We start from the raw sequence: 20,392 nt of genomic DNA on the forward strand, positions 1-20,392 counted from the left end.
AGCAGACTTTGGCAATTTGATCTCTGGTTCCTTTGCCTTTTCTAAAACCAGCTTGAACATCTGGAAGTTCATGGTTCATGTATTGCTGAAGCCTGGCTTGGAGAATTTTGAGCATTACTTTACCAGTGTGTGAGATGAGTGCAATTGTGCGGTCGTTTGAGCATTCTTTGGCATTGCCTTTCTTTGGGTTTGGAGTGAAAACTAACCTTTTCCAGTCCTGTGGCCACTGCTGAGTTTCCCAAACTGGTAACTATTGTCAATTTCCAAACCCAGTACTCAACTCCAAACCTTTCTACAGTCCTTATACCATTCCCTCTTCATACTTCACTCTCCTCTACCTTTTGGTTTTTGGTCCCAAAGCTCCTTCCACCCTGGCATTTTTTCTCAATTAGCGTTTCTTCTTTTCTGTAATAACCTTTGCCAACTCTTGCCCAAGGCTGGGCCTTCCCTGTGCCTTTGTCACCAGTCTTCCTGACACACAGAACAAGAGTTAGAGACTGTCATTCTTTTTGTTTGTCCCTATCACTTTTCTCAAGATCACTCACTCACCAACCTCTCCTCTTTTAATATCTGCCAAGGCAGGAGACATAGGTTCAATTCCTGGGTTGGGAGACCTCTGGGAAAGGCAATGGCCATCCACTCCAGTATTCTTGTTTGGGAAATTGCATTGACAGAGGAGCTTAGCAGGTTACAGTTCATGGGGTCATAAAAGAGCTGGACATGACTTAGCGACTATACAACAACCTGACATTAGTTTTCCATCATCAGTGAATGATATGCATGTATTTCCGTGGTTCAGGACTGCTTCACATTTCACTACATATCCCTCCCATCATTTTTACTGACAATATTGTTGACACTGATGATCCTTCCACTGTCTGGGTGGTTGTTTCTATTCCACACCCTTATTGTAAATTAAACTGACAGATATGCTCCCCACAAGCAGCTCAGTTCATTTAAACTGGCACAAGTGCCTTTTCTTTAATTCATCTGTTATTTTATTGTTTTATTACTTAGTTCTATCAATAACAGACACAATGGTCCATTAAGTCCTGAATCTAGGATTATGTTTGAACATCTACCTTTAGGAACTGTCCTATGCTTGCTACATTCTGACTGCGTGCCCCCTTCTGGAAATCTTAATGCCCCAGGTGACGGTATTAGTAGGTGGAGCATTCGGAAGGTGCTGGACCCCTCATGAATGGGACTAATACCTTACAAAAGAGGATCCATAGAGACCCCAAGCTGCTTCTACCAAGAAGGACACAGTGAGAGGTGCTGGCTATGAGCCAGGAAGATGGTAGCACTTACCTGACTGCGCTGGTGCCTTGACACTTCTGGGCTCCAGAACCATGAGAAATAAATTTCTGCTGTTTTCCCACCACCCAGTCTGTGGTATTTCATCAGAGCAACACAAATAAATAGCAGCTTTATTCTTATGTCTATTCGTATGCCTACTTACATTAATGCAGTTTTCCAGGTCATTCTTGATTTCAAATAGTCTCTGCCATTATCTCTATAAGTATATTCTTTCATGTCATGTGTCTCTGTCTTTTGGTTAAAAAACTTATCACTGTTCCTCTGTGAGTTTATGTGATATGGAATTCTAGACTACAGGATAGATTCCTGAGTGTATGATGAAAGATCATACCAGAAGCAAGAGATATGTTTTGCATTCTGTAATATGAGAAAGGCATGGGACGGAGAAATTCAGGTTTTTACAGAGGTACTCCTCAGACTTGTTTTTCAAATGCAGTTCCACGGGGTTGGAGCAAACTCCACAAGGAAACTGTTCTCTGCTTCCTGACATTGGAACACTAGAATTTTAATCTTCTTTCAGCAGGGACGAAACACAAGCCCAATTTGGACTTGAAGGTGCTAAATTTAGAGGTTCCCTGGATTGTCTAACCATCATGGCCTGGGGAGGGTTTAGAAAATAATCAGCCACTGACAGACTTTGTGAAACAAAAATAGAGGTGAGAAACTTTGAAGTATTTGCCAACATAGCTAACTGAGGGTCCAGGAATTGGCATTTATCTGACAAAGAGCAGATAGAATCTAAGGAGGTGAAGAAGGAACTCTAGACTACCGGACACACACAGCACAGGAAAGTTTTTAAGCAGGAGGGGATTCATCGGAAAGAGCTACATCATCAACTTTGGTTTATGGAATCAGGATTTCAAGTCCGGCTGCCCACTGGAATCACCTGGGGGACTTTTACAAAACACGGATGTCAGGACCTACCTCAATGAATCCAATTGTTCTGGATGTCTGGATGTGTTAGGAAAATTAAAGTAATAGAGCAGGATAGAGCAGACAGGCCTCTGACATTGCTTCTAAGCTGCCTGGACACTGCCGTGACTGTGAGTGACTGCCTGCTGTGAGCGCAAAACTTTCAGCACTACAGATGAGATGGGGGAGAAATCTTGTGATTGTTGAGCCCCTGAAGGGGGCCTGGCCAACCAAGCCCCAGGCTTACAACATTCCAAGTTTTACAAGACAAAACAAACAGCATTAACATGAAACCAGGCCTGCAATTTGGTCACAGATTGATGAGGCTATCAGTTTGCATCCATTCTGGGATTATAAACAGGAACCTGGAACTGCAATCTTTGAAGTCTCACCCACAGAGCACACTCACTTCCTGGGACCCTTTTCCCAATTGGGACTCTAGATACGCTGTGCCACAGGACTTCCCAGCGCTGTTTAAGTCTGGGTGTTGGTCAAAACCCAATTTGGTGATGTATTCTCTGCTCTATTTCTCTTTTCTTTTAATGTTAGTATGTTGAAAGTAAGCTAGATAATTCTCTAATAAATATCTATATTATTTATTTGTATATAATGAGTGGCTTATTTTGTTAACAAACCCTTTGAACCTGAGATGAAAATGAAAACTTTCGGCAAAAAAGGATGGCAGACCAAGGCTGAGTATTTCAAAAGGCTCCCCTGGATGTTGTTCTTTAGTTGCTAAGTCATGTGCAACCCTTTTGTGATGTCGTGGACTCTAGCCCGCTAGGCTCCTCTGTCCATGGAGTTCTCCAGGCAAGAATACTGGAGTGGGTTGCCATGCCCTCCCTCATCCAGAGGATCTTCCCAACCCAGGGATAGAACTCACATTTCTTAAATCTCTAGCATTGGCAGGCAGGCAGGTTCTTCAACACTAGTGCCACCTGGGAAGCCCTAAAGCTCTCCTGTGAAAGCGTTAGTCGCTCAGTAGTTTCCAACTCTTTGTGATCCCGTGGACTGTAGCCCACCAGTCTCCTCTGTCCATGAAATTCTCCAGGCAAGAAGGCTGGAATGGGTTGTCATTCCCTTCTCCAGGGGATCTTCCTGACCCAGGAATTGAACCCTGGTCTCCTGTATTGGAGGCAGACTGTTTACCTTCTGAGCCACCAGGGAAGTCCTAAAAGCTCCTTTGTGTTAAAACTTCCCTGTAGCCCAAATGGTAAGGAATCTGCCTGTGAGGCAGGAGACTAAGGTTCAATCCCTGGGTTGGGAAGTTCCTCTGGAGAAGGGAATGGCAATCCACTCCAGTATTCTTGCCTGGAGAATTCCATGGACAGAAAAGCCTCATGGGCTACAGTCTGTGGGATCGCAAAGCTCCTCTCAGATCAGATCAGATCAGTCGCTCAGTCGTGTCCGACTCTTTGCGACCCCATGAATCGCAGCACGCCAGGCCTCCCTGTCCATCACCAACTCCCAGAGTTCACTCAGACTCACGTCCATCGAGTCAGTGATGCCATCCAGCCATCTCATCCTCTGTCATCCCCTTCTCCTCCTGCCCCCAATCCCTCCCAGCATCACAGTCTTTTCCAATGAGTCAACTCTTCACATGAGGTGGCCAAAGTACTGGAGTTTCAGCTTTAGCATCATTTCTTCCAAAGAAATCCCAGGGCTGATCTCCTTCAGAATGGACTGGTTGGATCTCCTTGCAGTCCAAAGGACTTTCAAGAGTCTTCTCCAACACCACAGTTCAAAAGCATCAATTCTTCGGCACTCAGCCTTCTTCACACTCCAACTCTCACATCCATACGTGACCACAGGAAAAACCATAGCCTTGACTAGACGAACCTTTGCTGGCAAAGTAATGTCTCTGCTTTTGAATATGCTATCTAGGTTGGTCATAACTTTCCTTCCAAGGAGTAAGTGTCTTTTAATTTCATGGCTGCAGTCACCATCTGTAGTGATTTTGGAGCCCAGAAAAATAAAGTCTGACACTGCTTCCACTGTATCCCCATCTATTTCCCATGAAGTGATGGGACCAGATGCCATGATCTTCATTTTCTAAATGTTGAGCTTTAAGCCAACTTTTTCACTGCCACTTTCACTTTCATCAAGAGGCTTTTGAGTTCCTCTTCACTTTCTGCCATAAGGGTGGTGTCATCTGCATATCTGAGGTTATTGATATTTCTCCCGGCAATCTTGATTCCAGCTTGTGTTTCTTCCAGTCCAGCGTTTCTCATGATGTATTCTGCATATAAGTTAAATAAACAGGGTGACAATATACAGCCTTGACGAACTCCTTTTCCTATTTGGAACCAGTCTGTTGTTCCATGTCCAGTTCTAACTGTTGCTTCCTGACCGGCATACAAATTTCTCAAGAGGTGGTCTGGTATTCCCATCTCTTTCAGAATTTTCCACATTTATTGTGATTCACACAGTCAAAGGCTTTGGCATAGTCAGTAAAGGTCTGGCAGTCTGGTATTCCCATCTCTTTCAGAATTTTCCACAGTTTATTGTGATCCACAGAGTCAAAGGCTTTGGCATAGTCAATAAAGCAGAAATAGATGTTTTTTTGGAACTGTCTTGCTTTTTCCATGATCCAGCAGATGTTGGCAATTTGATCTCTGGTTCCTCTGCCTTTTCTAAAACCAGCTTGAACATCAGGAAGTTCACGGTTCACATATTGCTGAAGCCTGGCTTGGAGAATTTTGAGCATTACTTTACTAGCGTGTGAGATGAGTGCAATTGTGCAGTAGTTTGAGCATTCTTTGGCATTGCCTTTCTTTGGGATTGGAATGAAAACTGACCTTTTCCAGTCCTGTGGCCACTGCTGAGTTTTCCAAATTTGCTGGCATATTGAGTGCAGCACTTTCACAGCATCATCTTTCAGGATTTGGAATAGCTCAACTGGAATTCCATCACCTCCACTAGCTTTGTTCGTAGTGATGCTTGATAGTACTAATATGCAGCCAGGATTGAGATTTTGTAGTTAAACCACAGCAGAGGATAAAACCTATGTTACCATTTGAGTTGATAGTATTTCCCCACTTAGTTACCTAAAGGTATATTTGAAACAATATGGAGGTTCAGAATGTAACAACTACAGTAACCAATGGTTATTGATGAACTGTATTTAACTGAGGTAAGAGTTCTCTTATTCTAAGGAATAGCTTAGTTAATAAGAGATCCAAGAATGTGAATGTATTTTCCACCCAGAAATCTTCCTTTCCTGCCAAAAAGTAATTTACTTTTCATAGATGTGATGGTTAATTTTATGTGTTAACAGACTGGGAGAAAGAGCACCCAGATATCTGGCTAAATGTTATTCTGGGTGTGTCTGTGAAGGTGTTTCTGGATGAAATTAACACCTGAGTCCGTGGAGGTAGCTTCTCAGGTGGTGCTGGTGGTAAAGGACCCACCTGCCAATTCAGGAGACACAAGAGAAGATCCCCTGGAGGAGGAACTGGCAACCCACTCCAGTATTCTTGCCTGGAGAATCCCATGGACAGAAGAGCCTGGCAGGCTGCAGTCCATAGGTTCACACCGAGTCAGACAAGACGGAAGCAACTTAGCATGCATAGCAGAGACAGACTGAGTAAAGCAGATTGCCTTCCCAGTGTCAGTGGGCCTTAGCCAGTGCTTTGAAGGCTGAAGAGAACAGAAAGGCTGAGTAAGGAATAATCAGCTCTCTCTTCCTACCTCGGAGCTGGGGACATCAGTCTTCTCCTGTCTTTACCCTCAGACTTGAATTGGAACATTTACCAATGACTCTCCTGCTTCTCAAGGTTTCACATTTAGACTGGGACCTTACTATCAGCTCCCCTGAGTCTTGCTGGCTGCAGGTCTGGGGACTTTTCCGCCTCCATAATCATGTGATCCAATTCTTTACTAAAAAATCTTAAAAAAAAAAAAAATTGGTTCTGTTTCTCTCGAGAACTCTGACACACAATGGGATATCAGTTTACTATTTCTGAGACACTTGTTACTTTAGGAAACAAAGTAACAACTACTAGTTGCCATGTCCTCAGAAATAGGCAATAAATGCTGCCATTTACATGTATATATGATGGAATCTGACAGAATTTTCTCACGGATCACCTCTTGTCATTTTTCTGCCATTGCACACAGCCTGCTTGTCATGCTTCAGATGGAGTAAAAAATAAAAGCATTTTAAGATGACCACAATGGAATTCACAGGAATAGCAGCAGGGGGTTCCAGCAGTTCCCAAAGCCAGCTCTTTATAAGCACCAGCCCATCACTACCTTGTTTTCAAGACCTCCTGCTAATAGTCAACGCCTGGGTTTGGTTCTGGTATATTAGACTGTCCACTGGCAAAGAACTCAAATTCCATTCAGGCATAATACATTATCAGTCTCACACTAGTAAATAATTCACCCAAACTCCCTTCTTCTTCCCTTCTTTGACAGGTCATCTCCTGTCAAGTGAACTAAAAAGGGCATTAACATTTTTCATTTTGCAACTGTCAATGTTAAATCAGCACTTTTCCTATTACCTCTGAGCTCTTTCTCTTTATCTTATAAATACCCATTCCTTAATTCTACCTATGTAAATGTGTATGTGCATAGGAAAGTATATTTTTCTCTGTTTGTTACATTAGTAAGCATCTGCTTACTTGAAATCTTAAACAATTATTTAATTTGGTAGATTATGATTTTACTATAAAAATGGCAGTGATAAGCTCTTCTCACGTCAACAATCAGATACAGTCTCATTCTAATATAAATTAAATAAAACTAAGAAAAAGATTCATTTATGGTTCTATATTCTATTACTAATCCTACATGGTTCAGAAGCTACATTAAAAAAATCATGCCAAATCAGACCTCCCTTGACCTGCAGATTCTCTACCTTTGATATAATCTTTCTATACAGGTACCCCAGGTTTGCCTTTAATCTCTCATTTTTACTGTTTTCAACCTGGATCCCATTTAGCATGGTACATGTCTTTGTATGATAAATTTCAGTGATACCTTCAGAAACAAGGGGGAAAAAGGAAGTAAGGGAACAATAAAACATGTTTCTTAAAGAATAATATATGACAAACAAGTTAACTATACAGAGGCAAGGAGATTTTCAACACAGTTCTTAGGGGCATCCTATTCATTCATTCCTCCATTCATTCATGTTCTAACATGTCAGGCACCACTCGGCATTGGTGTTAAAAGGGTGAATTAAAGAAAGTCCTTGCCCTCTGTAGCTTGCATTCTAGTAGGAAGAGACAAACAATAAATAGGCAAAACCAATAACCACAGTTTGTCAGAGTGGTAAATGCCATGGAGAAAAATAAAGCAGGGTAATAAAGAAGGGCCCCTCAACAAGGAGACTTAAAAGAAGGAAGGGAGTGAGCCACTCAGGAGGGTCTATGTTAGACTTTGTGGTTCATAGTAAGGACATTGGTTTTCCTTCTGAATTAAATAGGGAGCCATTCAATATGATTTCAAAGAGAAGAGTGACATGATCCGATAATTAAAATGATCATTTTACTATTCTATTGAAATTATCTTGTAGCAAGGAGGGTTTGATCGTCTAAACTAGTGGGGAAGACATTAAGAGTGCTTGAGAGTTCCCAGTCCCCTTTTGCTGCTTGGGCATATAAAAAGTGTGTTTCTCAGCCTCTCTGTAGTTAGTGGGGCGACAGGACTGATGTCCAGATGAGCAGTAGTGACCTGTGTCACTTTTTTGCTGTGACTCTAGAATTATCTAGTCTTTTTCCCTACTGTTTCAGCTGGCGACATGGAATGGCACAGCTTCCCTCAGCCTGGATCCTTGAGTGACTGTGAGAAGTCGCCTCTAGCATCTTCGTCTTGTCAAAATAAAGCAGACCTTTGTCAGTAAGATATATGAATTACTTTTGGTGTTAAGCCACTGAGGTTTGGAAAGTTAAGAATCATTGCCTGCAAAAGCCTAGTCTGTTCTGCTGCAATCAACTAGTTAGTTAGGAGGCCAATACAATGACTCATTCTCATGATAATAGCTTAGATCAAGGTGAGAGGATTGGAGGTGAGATTCTAGATAAACTTTGAAGGTAAACCCAAACCATTTGACAAATTCCTGTTATCTTAATAAGAAATTATTTTTAAACCTGAAAACACTTCCTAAACTTTTGTCTGTAGTTATAAACTACTTTGTGAATGACAGATATAATTCATCCAAGCATATATAATCTCTTTCAGCTGATAGAACATAATTCCTATTCAGTTCAGCTCAGTTCAGTCGCTCAGTCGTGTCCGACTCTTTGCGACCCCATGGACTGCAGCACGCCAGGCCTCCCTGTCCATCACCAACTCCTGGAGTCTACTCAAACTCATCTCCATTGAGTTAGTGATGCCATCCAACCATCTCATCCTCTATCATCCCCTTCTCCTCCTGCCTCCAATCTTTCCCAGCATCAGGATCTTTTCAAATGAGTCAGCTCTTCATATCAGGTGGCTGAAGTATTGGAGTTTCAGCTTCAACATCAGTCCTTCCAATGAATATTCAGGACTGATTTCCTTTAGGATAGACTGGTTGGATCTCCTTGCAGTGGTCTCAAAATAGATGCAGTGAAGAATAGCTGACATTTATATTCTGCCTTCCTTTCTTTAATATAAGCATATATTTTGAAAAAATTACATAAATTTCCATTTAATGGAACATAATATGTTATTAATTACATGTTCTGAAAACAATTATTTATAAAAAGACATAATTTCAAAAAATTCACTGCACTAAACTGTCTTGGGAATCACTACGTATCTTATGCTGAGACAGACTATGACAATGTCTATTATAGTGATACTAAGTGAGTTATGTTCAAAATTGTGCCTAAAAGTAAAATAGCACAAGCTACTTTACAAAATATTTAGCAAAAATGTAATAAAAAAAAAAAATATGTGAAAGTCTATGTTAGTTACTTACTGCTACTGCTAAGTCACTTCAGTCGTGTCCAGCTCTGTGTGACCCCACAGACGGCAGCACACGAGGCTCCCCCGTCCCTGGGATTCTCTAGGCAAGAACACTGGAGTGGGGTGCCATGCACGAAAGTGAAAAGTGAAAGTGAAGTCGCTCAGTCGTATCCGACTCTTAGCGACCCCATGGACTGCAGCCTACCAGGCTCCTCCGTCCATGGGATTTTCTAAGTCGTCATCAAATAAATTATGGAACTTTCTAATATCAATGCCTATAGCCCTAAATATCCATTTTATAGTATTTTGAAAAACACAGTATGTAAGTAAGAAACCAATATAAAACGAACTTCATATGTGGTCCCAAAGCAAATTAACAGTCATAACACTATATAATATAGATTCCTTCCTCCACAAGTCAGTGGAATACTCATGTTTTCTCAGTGTATTTCATAAGTACTTAAAAACTACAGTTTTTAAGTACTTGTGAACTGATATGAACTGCTTATCATATTGATGATTATGAAATGTTCCTAAATTAATAGCGGTTAGATATGCAATACATCTTGAGTTTTAGTCATTTTTAAAGGGGAATAGAAAAGGAGATGTTTTGTTGTCATGTTTTTCTATAACTTATTTTGACATTAAATCTCAGCTATGAGTTTAAAGGGTCAAGGCTATCAGGAAGGGTTCCAAAACTACATTCCTGCTTTACCCAGATGGTCACTTTTATGCTTTTATGAGTAATACTAGGAACAGAATAACCACAGGTTCAAATATGCATTTAATTATACAACCTTCTAATATCTTTTCCATTAAGAATATCATTATAGTTAAGGAAATGTTAGATGACATTAACTGATTTTATAAATTTATGTCAGAAACGAACTCTAAAATATATTTCTCTGAAAAATACCAGCTTTCTTAAGGGGCAACCTTTTGCAGAAATATTTTTATCTGATTTAATCAGCTTTGATTTTTTTTTAAAAATCAGTTTTTATCTTTTTAGTTTTTTATTTGTTCAAGTTCAAAATGTCACATATACATGAAGGAAAATTAAATATATAATTTCACAATTTATAACCATTACAGAAAGTTTTTATTATTTTAACCCAGTGTAAAAAATGTTCCTGAAAATAGAGCATGTTCAACAGTGACAACAGCTGTTTCATCTAAGTTTTAGACTACATGCAAGCATCATTTTCTAGGCCATCTTTTCCTAACCTATACAATACCTATATAAAACAATGTGTATTTTTTTTCTCTCTAACATCCTTTGACTCCAAATCATTGCCACGTCAACACTCTTTGGCATCCCTTCTTGATATTCCTACTGCAAATGCCTTCATTCACGTTCTTATCTTTCCAAACTTGAATAACAAGGTGGTCTCCCAGCATACTGTGTTCTTATCTCTAATCTGGATGAATCTCCATCAGCCTTCACATTGCCATCAGAGTTATTTTCAAATGCAAATCAGATCATCTGAGTTACTCCTTGACTTAAAAAGTCTTTAATCTATCGCTCCTTCCAGGTCCAGAAGAACTCATCTGAATGTTCCTCCACCCTGACTCTGGCCCCCAGTGCATTTCCCTTTTACAGAATTTATCACAGCATACCAAGATGACTGACTTATTGCCACCTTTTTCTCTAGTCTTGTTGAGAGTAGGTAAAATATTTGATTTGGAATCCTCTGTGCTTAGCACATTGCAATGTACCTGATAGTTAACAGGTATGTGCTTGTTGAATGAACAAAGAAGTCAATGAACAGAGATATCTAATACCTGAAGACAAGGTTTCCATGAAAGACTGAAGTACTAGATTCTCTAAAACTCTACAAGTATTTATTTCCATTTGAAAGTATGCCCACAATCTCTAGCACATATTTTGCCACAAGAAATACAAAACAGAAATGCTTTATGAATACTACACTCTGTGGTATAGTTTTTAATATTCATACATAAAATCACTCTAAGTAAAACATTGCTTTTTGCCTAATTTATTCTATTTAGACAAAGAAACCAGATAGGCCTGATTTATGAGATGTTTAAAAGTGCTATGTATTGATTTATACTATTATAAATACTTATGTGCCATCTTAGTTTTTCGTTTTAAAAAAGAAACTACAAATGTTAAATGATATATTAGAGAATTCCCTCCTACCACATCCTAGTTATTTTAAATGGAATCTAAATATGGGATCTAAATTAAGAGAATACATGTAAGTTTCACGCAGCATAATTTAGAACAGGAAGTTTCCCTGGTAACCATATATAAGCTGGCAAGCAGCAAAAGAAGCTATAGCCCTAGGTTCTTGTAAAGAAATAAGAAGTTTACTTTATGACCTTGAATTCATTATTGGTTCTCTTTCCTCCTAATAATTTTAGAGTTGTCTTTTTCATTTAAATGAACTATTTATAAGTAGGTAGAAGAAAATTTTAGGAAATCCCACTCCACTTTTTTTAAAACTTTCCAGATACTGTGTGATAACCTTTCTTCCTTCTTCGATTAATACACTGGTCCAGTCAATAAAGCAATCTTTAGCTTACTTCAGTCAAACTACAGTGAGCCCAAATGACTTTTTAAATGTTCTATCCTGGAAATGTTCTGGAAATAACTAAGTAAAGGGCAGGGATATTGATGTTAAGCTTATTTCTTTGTTTATATTCACATTAAGGAACTTCAAAAAAACTCTGTACTATTGAATGCAATATACTGCTAATTTATTCACAGTAACAAAGAGAAATATAATGTTCCAAAGAGAATTTTCCATTGATTTACTTGATATAAATACAAGAAAAGAAAAAGATAAATGAATACATTTTATACACTCCTTAACAACAATAACCCAGGTATCACCTTAGCATGTGGCTCCAATGGTAACGAAAATACCTGCAATGCAGGAGACCTGGATTCAATCCCTCGGTCAGAAAAATACCCTGAAGAAGAGAATGGCTACCCACTTTAGCATTCTCGCCTGGAGAATTCCATGGACAGAGGAGCCTGGCAGACTATAGTCCATGGGGTCACAGAGTCCCCTGGAGAAGGGAATGGCTACCCACTCCAGTATTGTTGCCTACAGAACTCTATGAATAGAGGAGCCTGGTGGGCTACAGTCCATGGGGTCACAGAGTCAGATATGACTGAGTGACTCTTTCTTTTTTCACTTAACAACAATAATCAAAGTCTCCTTAGCTTTATTTTAGCAGATTTTTAAAAGAAATTTTTCTTAAACTCAAACAGTGAAGTACTTCCGTAACATCTGAAAATTTAGTTCTTTACTAAAAGGCACATCTAACATGTTTTTAAGTACTGTGGTGTCAGTCTTTCGTTATCTATAATTTTCTGCAACCAGTACTCTAATCATTATATATGATTTTAGGAGAAAAATGCATGTACAGGCAAATTCTGTCATTAACAGGAATTCATAACACAAATTAATGGTAGCACATGCTCCTTAGTGGTTAATATAACATTTACAAAAGCTTTTTGTTAACTGTAGCAATATGCTGAAACTTCTGGACCATCTGGAAATAATTCTATTCACAGTCTCAAGAGGAAGCAAGAGTTGTTAGCACAGAATATTTCAAATATTTAGATAACTTTAGATAATGATAACATTAGGTGAAGTAGCAGCTCACTCTCACATGGACATGCATGCCCTCCACCGTTCTGAGGTATCCTCAGAAAAGATCAGTTAGAAAAATGAGAATTTGACGAGACCATGCCATTTGGCAGGTATTTATTTATTCTTTGCTACATTAAACTGTGTCATGCACAAAGGGGATGAGGGTAGAACAATGTTATAAAAATGAGAGAATTCAAGAAAGGAATAAGGTAATGGAGTGAGGGAGAAAGGGAGGAAGGAAGGGAGGGAGAAAGGGAATAAATAAGAAATACACTTTTCAAGATCTAAGAAGTGTCACTAGAGTGATGCGATAGTGATGCCTGTTACGAAAGCAGAGGTCGATTTCTGGCGACAGGCCATTGCAGGCAGAAGAACCAAAGGCCCTATGTGGGAAGTACGGTGGCATTATATAGACATTATATATGTAGGAACAGAATGAAGGCAAGTGGAGCTCAGTGAGAGATGGTGAAGTATATGGTAAGAAAATAAGGAGTAGAGATGGGATGCAGAAAATGAGTTCTGGGGTAAGGAGTGAAGGGAAAGAAAGCAAGAATTCTGTCATGGACAGGGTATTTAGGTGAAAGTGAAAGTCGCTCAGTCATGTCCGACTCTTTGAGACTGCATGAACTATAGCCTGCAGGCTCCTGTCCATGGAATTCTCCAGGCCAGAATACTGGAGTGGGTAGCTGTTCCCTTCTCCAGGGGATCTTCCCAACCCAGGGATTGAACCCAGGTCTCCCAAAACGCAGGCAGACTCTTTACTGTCTGAGCCACCAGGGAAGCCCATTGATATTCTAGGTGGAGATGTCAAATATGGTGTTGACTATATGATTCTGGATTTCAGGAGGAAGGTCAGGACTGAAAATTTGAATTTAGGAGACATCATGATGAAGTTGAAATTTCAATCCATGGGAATAAATGAGATTACCTAAAAAAGGTCATCAAAATCATGGCACACAATTGAAACAACACATGATGAAGCCCTAATACATAGAGGCTTGAGAGGGACTCAGGATGGAGCCCTGAGACTTCAACACTGATGACAGTCAGAAAAGGAGACTGAAAAAGATAGATCTGGGAGGTGGAGGGAAACATGGAAGGAAAATATGATTTTACAGTAGTCAAAAGTAGTATTTCAAGAAGATGGAAAGGGTTTGCAATGGTCAAATTTACCAAAAGTCTTTACAGAAGTAACTCAGAGGGAAAAAGCTGTTAAAATGTGACAATGCTAATGTTTTGAACTTTTCAAGATATTTCTGCCAATAAACATCCTAAAGTTCATAGCAAAATAAGCATTCAACCACATTTTATTCCTTATCTGAATTGCTGATCCCATTGTGAACTTGTAATTAATACATAGATGGAGCCCCTACCTTAATTTATTCTAATCCTTATAAAGTAATTAACATCCTAGCTATGACTCAGATTCTGCATGTCTATATGTATGAAATAAAGCATAATTAACACTATTATTAGATTCATCATCTGCATTTTACTGAGTGACCTTATTGCTTCAATAAAACCTTACTGAAATGTCAGCATAACCACAAATATAAATGGAAAAGAAAATTACCATTCAGTAGTTATCTCTCAATAATCTTCTGCTAAAGGGAAAATTTTGTTTCTGAATACATGTATCCATTAGTCATATTGATTAAAAGAACAGCTGAGAGGCAGTCTCAGATGTTTTTAATTTGTGCTAAAGGATAAACAACAAAACACTTTAAAAGATAAAATATTCTATAAATATAAAATGCTTTAAATTGTACAACTATTGAATTATTATATACCCAGACAGGTATCATTTCACATGCTAGATCAATTATAGAATATACTTTATTTTTGTAATTATTATTTATTTCCTGTTTTTCCCACTAAATAAAAGGATCCTTATGGCAGTGACTAGGTTTATCTAAATCCCCAATGCTTAGTTAATGGGATAGTGTAGGAACTTAATACATAGCTGCCAAATGAACAAATAAATAGGCAGGTAGTAACAACAACAACAAAAAATACGGAGAAGGCAATGGCACCCCACTCCAGTACTCTTGCCTGGAAAATCCCATGGATGGAGGAGCCTGGTAGGCTGCAGTCCATGGGGTTGCTAAGAGTCAGATACGACTGAGCGACTTCACATTCACTTTTCACTTTCATGCATTGGAGAAGGAAATGGCAACCCACTCCAGTGTTCTTGCCTGGAGAATCCCAGGAACGGGGGGAGCCTGGTGGGCTGCCGTCTATGGGGTCGCACAGAGTCGGACACGACTGAAGTGACTTAGCAGTAGCAGCAAAACAAAAATAAGAGTGAATGCACACATTGCTACCTTTCTAAGGTTATGATATTGGCAAATAAAAGTTTTCAATGACTACCCAAAACAGTGATCTGTGTGTGTGTGTATTTTTTTTTTTTTTTTGCATGAAACAAGGAAAAACATGACTTTAGTAATATTTAACTGGTGCCGTGCTAAGTAGCTTCAGTAGTGTCTGTCTCTTTGTGACCCTATGGACCATGCCCTGCCGGGGTCCTCTGTCCATGGTATTCTCCAGGCAAGAATACTGGAGTGGGTTGCTGTGCCCTCCTCCCGGGGATCTTCCCGACCCAGGAATAGAACCCACGTCTCCTGCAGCTCCCACACTGTAGGCAGATTCTTTACTACTGAGCCACTGGGAGACTGACAAAATAATCACAGGCACAAATGCAGTTTAGTACTGCATTGCCATTTTAAATATGAAAAAGGTCCGTATTTAACAGAAGTGGTCATAGTTCCACACAGGTAAGGAAAAATTATTCAGAGTTTCAGCAGAAAGGCCAAAGATTTAATGAATTTAATGACCATTTTGAAGGCTTAAAAGTGAAAGTCACTCAGTTGTGTCTGACTCTTTGTGACCCCATGGGATATACAGTGCATGGAATTCTCCAGGCCAGAATACTGGAGTGGGTAGCCTTTCCCTTCTCCAGGGGTTCTTCCCAACCCAGGGATCTACCCAGATCTTCTGTTTGCAGGCAGATTCTTTACCGGCTGAGCACAAGGGAGGCCCAGGAATACTGAAGTGGGTAGCCTATCTCTTCTCCAGCAGACCTACCTGACCCAGGAATCAAATCAGGGTCTCCTGCTTTGCAGGCAGATTCTTTATCAGCTGAGCTATCAAGGTAGCCCTTTTGAAGACTTACATGTGAAAAACTGAGCAACTCAGGAAAAAGTAATTCTATTTCTGAGACCTTTTATTCTGTTTATTGTCAAGTTGTGATACGGAAACACCACTGAACATACCTTTATGTATGTTTGCTTCTATCATGCTTCTACCATTTATTGTTAATTTTTTTTTAAAGACTGAAACTGTTGTAAAATTTAAAAATTGGTTTCTGTTTCTTGTTAAAAATAATAGGTAATCAATTTAGTAGAAACAATCCATAGTTGCTGAGCCTTCCTCTTCCAATATTAGAAACCTGAATTATCTACTCATTTTTTTTTGATACTCACTCTCAAAATGCATACCAGATAGCTTAAAGATTTTGTCTTTAGATAACCTTGCACATTCAACATTTTTAACCCTGTTTAAGATTCAAAAGTATATTTTATTCAAGGTAGGAAAAATAAATTTAATCTTTCATCCATGTTATCACACACACACTCACACTCAACTTCATCATTAATGGAGTTGAATTTACTAGTGGAAGGCCTGCAGTGAGGTTTACTATTGTTCTAAGAAAAATTTACCACCTAATGAAATTAGTGGAGTCAATTTCTACAAATGCAATGTTTAACTTAGAACAAACTTTTCAACTAACTTGGATAAGATTTTTAGGTTTATTTTACCTCATTCTCATTTCCATATTAAAATAACTGTTCAAGGATTCCAATAGGTAATACTCCGATACCTAGACATATGTTTAATAGTAAAGAGCTTAATTTCTTTTACATTGATAAATAATTCTGATTTTGACTGATTGATAGTATTCTTTTCAGCTAGAGAATAGCTCACAAATATTAAACTGCTTTTATATGTTGGGATATATGTTGGAGAGAATTTACAAGTACAGAGGATGATATTTATTAGCCTTTGCATTCCTCTTGAGAAACCTATATGCAGGTCAGGAAGCAACAGTTAGAACTGGACATGGAACAACAGACTGGTTCCAAATAGGAAAAGGAGTTCGTCAAGGCTGTATATTGTCACCCTGCTTATTTAATTTATATGCAGAGTACATCATGAGAAACGCTGGGCTGGAAGAAGCACAAGCTGGAATCAAGATTGCCGGGAGAAATATCAATAACCTCAGACATGCAGATGACACCACCCTTATGGCAGAAAGTGAAGAGGAACTAAAAAGCCTCTTGATGCAAGTGAAAGAGGAGAGTGAAAAAGTTGGCTTAAAGCTCAACATTCAGAAAGCTAAAATCATGGCATCTGGTCCCATCACTTCATGGGAAATAGATGGGGAAACAGTGGAAACAGTGTCAGACTTTATTTTGGGGGGCTCCAAAATCACTGCAGATGGTGACTGCAGCCATGAAATTAAAAGACGCTTACTCCTTGGAAGGAAAGTTATGCCCAACCTAGATAGCATATTCAAAAGCAGAGACATTACTTTGCTAACAAAGGTTCGTCTAGTCAAGGCTATGGTTTTTCTAGTAGTCATGTATGGATGTGAGAGTTGGACTATAAAGAAAGCTGAGCACCGAAGAATTGATGCTTTTGAACTGTGGTGTTGGAGCAGACTCTTGAGATTCCCCTGGACTGCAAGGAGATCCAACCAGTCCACTCTAAAGGAAATCAGTCCTGGGTGTTCTTTGGAAGAAATGATGCTAAAGCTGAAACTTCAGTACTTTGGCCACCTCATGCGAAGAGTTGACTCATTGGAAAAGACTGTGATGCTGGGAGGGATTGGGGGCAGGAGGAGAAGGGGACGACAGAGGATGAGATGGCTAGATGGCATCACTGACTCGACAGACGTGAGTCTGAGTGAACTCCGGGAGTTGGTGATAGACAGGGAAGCCTGGTGTGCTGCGATTCATGGGGTCGCAAAGAGTTGGACACGACTGAGCGACTGAACTGAACTGAACTGAACTGATGATGATATACTTGGGATCAACTTTAGAGGTAACCTGCAGTAATACATGATGTGTGTTCAGTCGCTTCAGTCATGTCCAACTTTTTGCGACCCTATGGGCTGCAAAGAGCCCTCCAGGTTCCTCTGTCCATAGGGATTCTCCAGGCAAGAATACTGGAGTGGGTTGCCTTGTCCTCCTTCAGAGGATCTTCCCAACCCAAGGATCCAACTTGAGTCTGTTATGTCTCCTGCACTGACAGCCAGGTTCTTTACCATTAGTGCCACCTGGGAAGCCCTTAATATATGGTAATATAATCTTAATCTCAAAATAGAACAAAGATAATAACTGTAATATAAGTTCAGATAAATGTGAAGTGACCATGGGCTGGGATTTGCAGTGAGGAGTTGTTCTCAGAGCTAGAATCTGAGACCATAATGGAATGTAAAGAAGGTGCAAATAATTCCAAACCAAGAGTAAGGATAGAGCTTTGAAGATGGAATTTGCAAACCTCTTTGGAAAACTGAGTACAACAATCTAGTAACTATACAGAATTTCATGATTGGAAAGATAGCAGGAAATGTAAGTTAGAGACAAACTTAAATACTAAATTTCAAATTAAGGTTCTAGTGTGTACACTTTTTTTAAAAAAGAGGGATTCACTTTGCTGTGCACCTGAAATTAATACAACATTGTAAATCAGCTTCTCCAATAAAAATTTAAAAAACATAAAAAGGGTTTTTTAAATGTCTTTTTTTTCTGATGAAGTATAGCTTTATTTTATTTTTCTAAATATAAATTTGTTTATTTTAATTTGACGTTAATTACTTTAAAATATTGTATTGGTTTTGCCATATATACCCAACAATGTACTGTTTAGTCAGTGGAAGAAAACAATACATGGTGAATTTTATTAAACTTGAACAATTTTTTTAATCTGTGAAAAAAACCGTTTTTACCAAATGGTTAGAATAATAAACATGCTATTTTATTTTCAATAATTCTTTCTTTGAACTCTTTCAGTTGTGCTGCTGCTGCTGCTGCTAAGTCGCTTCAGTCGTGTCCGACTCTGTGCGACCCCATAGATGGCAGCCCACCAGGCTCCCCCGTTCCCGGGATTCTCCAGGCAAGAACACTGGAGTGGGTTGCCATTTCCTTCTCTAATGCATGAAAGTGAAAAGTGAAAGGGAAGTAGCTCAGTCGTGTCCGACTCCTAGCAACCCCATGGACTGCAGCCTACCAGGCTCCTCCGTCCACGGGATTCTCCAGGCAAGAGTACTAGAGTGGGATGCCATTGCCTTCTTCGTCAGTTGTGCTAAGATACTCATTTCCAACCTTGTACTATATGCAAAAGTTGTACATATTTTTAAGGCATCTAGTAGCTGGGTTAGGAATTTTTTAAATTTTGACAAAACACTGCATATTCTTGCTTGCTTCAGAGATCTTGCAAACCATTCATTTTTTAACTCAAAGATGTCTGGCTGATCAACAATATTCCAACCTAAAGGCTAATCTTATTAATAAACAATTTAAAAGCAAATGACAGAAAATCTCCACTGCTGCTGCTGCTGCTAAGTCATTTCAGTCGTGTCCGACTCTGTGCGACCCCATAGACGGCAGCACACCAGGCTCCCCTGTCCCTGGGATTCTCCAGGCAAGAACACTGGAGTGGGTTGCCATTTCCTTCTCCAATGCATACCATTCCCAATTAATATTTTATTTCAACGACAATGCTATTTTTTTAAGTTTTAAAGAATGGAATCTGCCAAAGATGCCAAATATATGGTGTATTTTATGATTAAACCAAAACTATGATATCAAAATTCAGTAAGGAGATATTGAAACTGTAGGAGTCAGTTATCTTGACTTACTCTAAGGTTCTTAAAAAAATGTTCCCAAGATTGAAAAGGGCAAGAAATAAAAATCACTCATATGATCAGTGAATAAAAACTAAAAAAAAAGATGATTGACTGAATAGAGCTTAAATGACCATACAGGCTTAAAGAGTGGTACTATTTGGAGAATGTACAAGCACAAATCAAATGTTATTTAAATCCATTCACATTTATAAAAGAGCAAATCATTTATAATTTAATAGTAGTGTCAAGGTGGGTCTGCATGTTCAGATATTCAACTGGCATAATAATAACAGCAATTCATAATCCATTCAGAGATTTCAGAAACTGCAAAAAAAAAAAAAAAAAAGTTACTATTGATCAGCTGTTAAAAATTAGACCAAAAAGGTCCCATACTTTGCTTTGGGCCTTAGAGATCTTTTTCATATCTTGTTGCTATTTCCCATACCTCCAACTTTGTAGTTAAGTGAATTCAATGTTTTTATCAAATAAAGTGCATGGAATGTATCTCTGTTTAGAATGCTTTCCCACATAAGGTGGAATTCTCAAAGTTGTAAATGTAAAAATTTAGATGAGAAAAAGCAAATTTGATGAATGAAAGAGTGGCATCTTGTGTTTCAAAAAGACAATGTTAAAATGAAAACTCATTAAACTAAATCTTAGCTAAAGTTGAAACATTTTGAAATCCAATTTTAAAATAAAGATGTTCATAAAGTGTATTCACAAGCTC

The 20,392-nt window shown here is 38.9% G+C and overlaps 1 protein-coding gene and 1 long non-coding RNA gene across 6 annotated transcripts in view; both read right to left on the reverse strand.

Annotated features, from left to right (window-relative positions):
* Window positions 1-20,392, reverse strand: part of UNC5C (unc-5 netrin receptor C) — a 436,417-nt gene that overhangs the window by 352,106 nt on the left and 63,919 nt on the right. The gene's annotated exons all lie outside the window — the stretch shown is intronic.
* LOC129657491 (uncharacterized) overlaps window positions 19,704-20,392 on the reverse strand; it is a 43,611-nt gene continuing 42,922 nt past the window's right edge. The window contains exon 4 of the long non-coding RNA XR_008716761.1: window positions 19,704-19,989. This is a non-coding gene — a long non-coding RNA (uncharacterized LOC129657491). The remainder of the gene's footprint in view (window positions 19,990-20,392) is intronic.

Source organism: Bubalus kerabau, chromosome 7 (genome assembly GCF_029407905.1).
Source record: "Bubalus kerabau isolate K-KA32 ecotype Philippines breed swamp buffalo chromosome 7, PCC_UOA_SB_1v2, whole genome shotgun sequence".
Taxonomy (NCBI): domain Eukaryota; kingdom Metazoa; phylum Chordata; class Mammalia; order Artiodactyla; family Bovidae; genus Bubalus; species Bubalus kerabau.